Here is a 6,346-nt window from a genome sequence, read left to right as displayed (position 1 = left end):
AAGAGTCTTTTGGAAACACAATAAAGGATCAGAAAAACTACACCACAAATCCTTTCTACCTTATGCCTGGTTTCCACACCAGTTCTGGTTTTGGTCTGCCTAAATCAAGGTATTTTACTCTCTGTGAAGTATTTAATAAACCACTTGACTGAAGCATTTGTATCTTAATCAGTTAATAACTCACAGCAGAATTCAGTACCCAAGTCTGAAGATTGCAGCATTGGAAATGGGTATTTTTGGACAATAGAAACGGACATTACCTTTGAATACATCTGTGAGGTTGGGCTGAGGTTATTACAGGTAGTGTGGATATTAAACCCATGTGCCAGTAGCAAGTGGTGAACCCCAGCAGTGCCTGGAATTCTGGACAAGATTGCTTTTTGTGTGGAAGATCTACCCACAGCAATGCTCAACCACCAGGGTGCACTCCCTGGGTTTCTACATTAGCAGCAATGAAATGCTGGACAAATACTCTGATCTTAGAGAAGGAAAATGTAGTTCTGGCTGTTACTGTAATTGGAGCAAAATGTTAAGTTTGATACACTAACTGAATGACAGTATCACAGCATTTATGGTCCAGGTTCCTGCAGCAAAGTGGAAGTTGGCATAACATCATTAACATCAATGGGCATCTTGCCCAGCTAGAACTTGCTGTGCTCAACACCCTGCCAGTAAACTAACAAAAATAATCCCATAGTAATAGCAAGTGGATAGGGAGAGTCTGAGATAAAACTCTTTCAAGAAATGCGATTATGTGTTCTTTGGTTTGGGTTGGTTTTATTTCTCCTTAGTCTTCTGGCTAGAACATTTTTAAACAGCTGCTCTGCAGAGAGTTAATTATGATTATTAGGGGAAGGGAGATTTCTGATGTTTTTTCCCTGTAGCTACCAATTTAATCAGAACTTGATCAATGTAATGGAAATGAAGCAAATAAAGGAACTTGTTTTGGCTACGAAGAATAGATTAAAGTGGATTTAATTTGAATTAAATTTGTGGAGGACTAAGGACAAGGAAAAATTTCAAAGATAAATATAAATACACAGAGAAATTGCAAGAGAGCCAAGATTACTCAAGGGAAAGTAGAAGACTTTAAAAATTACTTATTAATGAAACAAGTTCAGAATAAATAAAAATGTCAAGTGTGAGAAAAAAAAAAGGATACTATTTATACTGGAGCAGTGTTAGGGCATAAATTATAAAACTACATATATTATCAGGAAAAGGTGTGTGGCAAAAGAAATAAATTAGCATTTTAATGTGGACTTCCTGTAGACCTTGGATTTTTACCAGAGGGTACAACTCAGGTGTTCTCTAAGAGAGAAAAATCAAATATTAAAAAAAAAGTAGTTTCACTATTTTAATTGGAAATACAATTATTATTTTTTACATTAAATAAAGGTACTGGTTGATTGAGAGGGCATTAGATCACACTTAAGTACTTCAAATCCATCACTAAGTTGCATACATACACATGGCTTCCATAGTAGACAAAAATACATGCCTGTATCAAGTTCAGCCCTGTGTCTTCTGCAGGAATCAAAAGAAAGAACAGGGAGACAAAGATAGTGCTTGAGAAAATCAGGTCAGCAGGATAATCAAGAAATCAGATAATTCCCAAAGCCTTTCTCTATTTAGTTTCTCCAATGCATTAGCCCTGTTTATTCTGTCTTCTATTATCATTACACAGCACAAGTACTTGGTTGGCAGGGGAGAATAAAAATCCCCTTGTTGCAATCCATATTGTAACACTTGTCCTTTGAGAATACTCTGAACTACTTCAGTTGCAGTGATAATACACAGCAGTGTTGTCTTGCATGTTTTCACCTCATAATGAAGATATTTGGACTGGGACTGGCACTATTTAACATTTTGTTGGCAAGATGGGCAGTGGGATGGAGGGCACTCTCAGCCGCTTGGCTGATGACACCCAGCTGTGTGGTGCAGTTGACGTGCTGGAGGGAAGAGATTCCATCCTGGAGAGAATAAACAGGACAGGCTTGAGAGGGAGGACCATGCAGACTGCATGATGTTCAACATGGCAATGTGCAAGGTCCTGCGTGTGGGTCATGACAATCCCAAGCACAAATACTGTGTGAAAAAGGGATTGGGAGCAGCCCTGGGGAAAGGGTCTTGGGGATGTTCACAGGATCATAGAATGGTTTAGGTCAGAAGATGTTGGTTGGGGGGATTATGAATGGGATGGGACTGTTGAGGAATGTGCTTTGAGTTGTTTATTTTTTATCATTAGTTTTATTATATGGTTATGACAATGGGAAGATGCCAGCAGCTTACATCTTAGGCAATAGACTAAGAACTTAATGTTACAATTTACTTTAAAAGCTTTTAGACTAGCCACACAAAGCAAAAGTATAATGACAATAGTTTTACTTAACTACTATAAACACATGTATCTTTAGTTAAAACAATGCTTGTTTGTTTCAAATATACTTATAACCCTTAAGATACCATACACAGAACTCTATTATTAAGCTTAAAACTTCCTAATATTCCACTAAATATACTTTTCTACAACTTAAAGCGTTATTCTACCCAAGTGTTAATATACAGACTATAGTCTATTTGTCTTTTTTTCCTACTTCTAATATAATTTTTTTAGTAGAAAAATTATAGCTACTTCTCAGAATCTGAGGTATTGATAATTCCGAGATTGTAGCAAGTCTCTGTCTGTCAGCCCCCCTGCCAAAGAAGAAGCCATAATTGGTCTGTGCTGGTTCCAGGTTGTTTATTCTGTTTATCTCTAACATGTTCTGCTGCCCTGCCCAGCTCTGTCCTGCAGGGCAGCGTGTGGGGCTCTGCCCTCAGTGGGATGTTACAAACATTAAATACCAGAAACTCCCTGGGCTGGATTTACAAGAACGTGCCAATATCTGTCACCTACGTTGGACAGTGTGTCCCCAGCCTGAACCAACAGAAAAATGCCAACACCACAGTGAGACATGGAGGGCATGAAGAAGGAGAAAAAGGACAAGGCACACCCAAATTCCTCCATCTTGTCCCCTTTGAACCCCTAATCTAGAATCCTAAAATTTTACTTTTGCATCCATGCCAAACTTAATTATTACTCATATCAAACACTCAGAGCTGGTAATTCATCCTGTAAGATTGAAAACTCTTTTCCATGGACAGAGATCACAGACTCTGTGGGCTCTGTACAGGGGGGGTTCCTGAACCCCTGCCAGGGCCCCAGGGCAGCCAGAGGGAAACCCTGGATTCCCACAGCTACTACTTAATTCTAAATCACCAAAATTTTGTCTTTAAAGCTTTCTTTTTACAACATACCTAAAACCCTCTAATTTTAAAAAATCCCACAGAAGGGACTTTAAAGAACCTCTAGTTCCAACACCCCTGCCATGGGCAGGGACACTTTCCACTATCCCAGGTTACTCAGAGCCCCATCCAGCCTTGCCTTGAACACTCCCAGGGATGGGACATCCACAGTTTCTCTGGGCAATGTGTTCCAGAGCCTCACAGCCCCACAGTAAGGAATTTCTTCCTAATATCTAATCTAAACCTACCCTCTTTTAGTTGGAACTCATTACCCCTTGTCCTACCACTACATCCTTGTAAATTTTCCCCATTGAATTCTCTTGTAGTCCCCCTTCAGGTACTGGAAAGATGTTCTAAGGTCTCCTCAAAGCTATCTCTTCCCCAGGCTCAACAAACCCAACTCTCTCACCTTTAGTCAAGATTCAAAGCAGGTTTTATAACTTTGGTTATGTGTGAAAACAGGCCTTTTGCTAGAGCTTTGTAAAAATTAATGTTTTTAATCTCTGGAAGGCATATAATTTATTATTTATTTACAGTATAGTTTTGCAGAATCAATTTGAGAAGTGCCACACTGGTTCAGACAAGCATTCCTGACAAAATACCAGCCTGCCTTTAGCCAGGGCTGGGCATTTCATAGAGATATCAAAATGGGCATAATAAACAGTGATGTGGGAATCTAATTTTAAGAAGAGGCTTAATAATTGGTTTGTACCCCAAAACAGTGTTATTATCCATTGGAAAGGAAAACCTTAGTCCTCCATAAATTTTAATCCTCCATATTATAGTTGTAATCCTTTGCCAAATCCTACTCTGTCATTTGCCTCAATAGATGCAGAGTTAAGTTATGGAGCTGCTCTGTGTCAATGTGTTTCTTTCTGGTAGGATGTCCTTGTGGAAGCACTAGAGTAGAGGGAAGCAGCTAGGTTTTATGAAGTGTGCCTTCTTAAAATGCTCACTGTTTTCCCTAGAGGAATATTTGTTTACCACCTCCAACAAAACAGCTAAACCAGAACTATGTTTTCAGTTGTCTTGCAGTAAACTTGCCTGAGACTTAGAAACTTGAGATGATTTCTGGGGGTTTGGAGAAAAGCGTATGTTTTATAGGTAAATATATCTAAATCCTTGCTGCAGCACAATATGGAGCTTCATTATTCTATATTTATGACCTGCTGCACAGCTGCTTGCAAGGGAGGTAGAATTCTTCCTTGAGGGACAATCTGAGGAACCAGCTTGCTTCTTTAGGAAGAGACAGACTAAGGCTTGGTGCAAGCAGAGAAGGAGTAAAAATTAATTAGCCACAGGGCAGATTCATTGAGGCACGTAGGGCAGAACTTGTATTTCACAATAAAGTTTGTCAAGACCCTCCAAGACACTAATCTGAGGACAGCTGAAAGGATAATGGGACTCCTTTGCAATCCAAACCAAAACCACGATTCCTAAGTGATTTGCCCAGGTAACAAGAAAGTCTATATCAGATGTTAAACCCAGGAATATTTTATGCCTGTATCTGTTTTGTCTTGGGAATCCGTTTATCATACAGTTTCCTAAAGAGAATGTTTTCTAAATAGTTATTTCATAATTGATTAAATTAAAAAACCCAAACCAGCTAACCTCTGAATAACTTCTAGTTGAGGATACACCATTTTTGAAAGTCCAACACACATCCCCATAGCATGAGAAAAGCATTTCTGTATAAGTGATAAAAGGACAAGGTTCCAAGGATAGAATTCAACTATTACCGAACAAAAACATCTGTTCTTTTTCAGAGTGAGGAAATATAATCATATCACTTAAGTATCACTCACTTGGAGATGTTTATTTCTGAAATCCTACTAAAGCTAACAGTGATGATGGTAGAAGCAAGGCCATGCAAGCAAATACTCCTAGTAAATAATACCTGATTATAGCCCACTCCTCACAGTCTCACAGTGGCAAGAGTATAAGATCAGGTTTAGCCATAGCTACAGGGAAAGAAGAAATCCTCATAAGGTCATTTGGGCATCTGAACATATTTCAGTGCTGATTCTGATTGATTGATTTCTATGACATCAATTCCAAAGCCAGGAGTAGAAAAAACTATGTCTAAGACATTTTTTCAGCTACTTCTGCCTGAATATGGCAGAAGGATTGGATATAATTTGGTGTAAAACAAGACAACTAAAGGGGGAAGAAAATAGGGAGTGCTATGTGGTTGCTTTTATCTCATCTAACTTTTATATCTCATCATGCTTTTATTTCATCTAACTTCAAACTGTAGGCACTGGTTTTGCAGGAAGAATGCTACAATAGAAGAAAACCCAGTTACAAAACATTGCAAGTTTTGGCAGTCCCACATGAACTTTGGCAATATAGCAAGTTTCTTTGTTCTTAATTTTCCTATAAACACAGGTAAGGAAGCCACTTATTTACACAGTTTGACTTATACAACCAATGATAGTGTTAGGCCTTTTACACTACAACAAATTGCATCATTTAGAAAAACTATCTGACCAGAAACACTGTAATTTCCTGGGGTTCCTTGTTGGTGTTTGTACTGTTTGCCTACAAAGAAGCCTTAAACAACTGATAACACTTATTTTCCTTTACAGGTCCTTTCTCTGATTTCTGTGCTTGCCTCTGTAGGCACTTGCCCTGTGATGACAGGCAGCACAGAGAGGAGTGTAATCCCCCCTCAATTATGGTTTCAGCAGGGTGACGCTAACTGCTAAGCCCTCTTTCCAGTAGACAGCAGGGCTTTCCATAGATGATGCTCGTCCTGTTGAGCAATTTGGATAGCAGATTTTGTATCCTATCTTCCGGATTTAATCTCAGCCACAAGCAGCACACACTGCTTTCACTCCTGAAACTCTCTTAAGCCAGTCTATGTCAAGTTAAAATGCAAAATTTTGGTGATACAGATACTTGACCTAGGGAGAGAAAAGGGATAGCTAATGAGATAGTTCAGCAGAATATGGAAAAGATCAATTTGCAATTTTCCAGTGTAAATCAGTGTGTCCCCAGAATCCTTTTCCATTTTGCCATGCACTTTTCAGTCTCTTTTCTCCCTTCCTGCTACCTT

At 38.9% G+C, this 6,346-nt stretch overlaps 1 protein-coding gene across 1 annotated transcript in view; it reads left to right on the top strand.

Annotated features, from left to right (window-relative positions):
- WAPL (WAPL cohesin release factor) overlaps positions 1 to 6,346 on the top strand; it is a 135,159-nt gene that overhangs the window by 28,760 nt on the left and 100,053 nt on the right. The gene's annotated exons all lie outside the window — the stretch shown is intronic.

Source organism: Lonchura striata, chromosome 7, assembly GCF_046129695.1.
Source record: "Lonchura striata isolate bLonStr1 chromosome 7, bLonStr1.mat, whole genome shotgun sequence".
NCBI classification, from domain to species: Eukaryota; Metazoa; Chordata; class Aves; order Passeriformes; family Estrildidae; genus Lonchura; species Lonchura striata.
The sequence above is the reverse complement of the archived record's forward strand: the minus strand, read 5'-3'. Positions and strand labels throughout refer to the sequence as shown.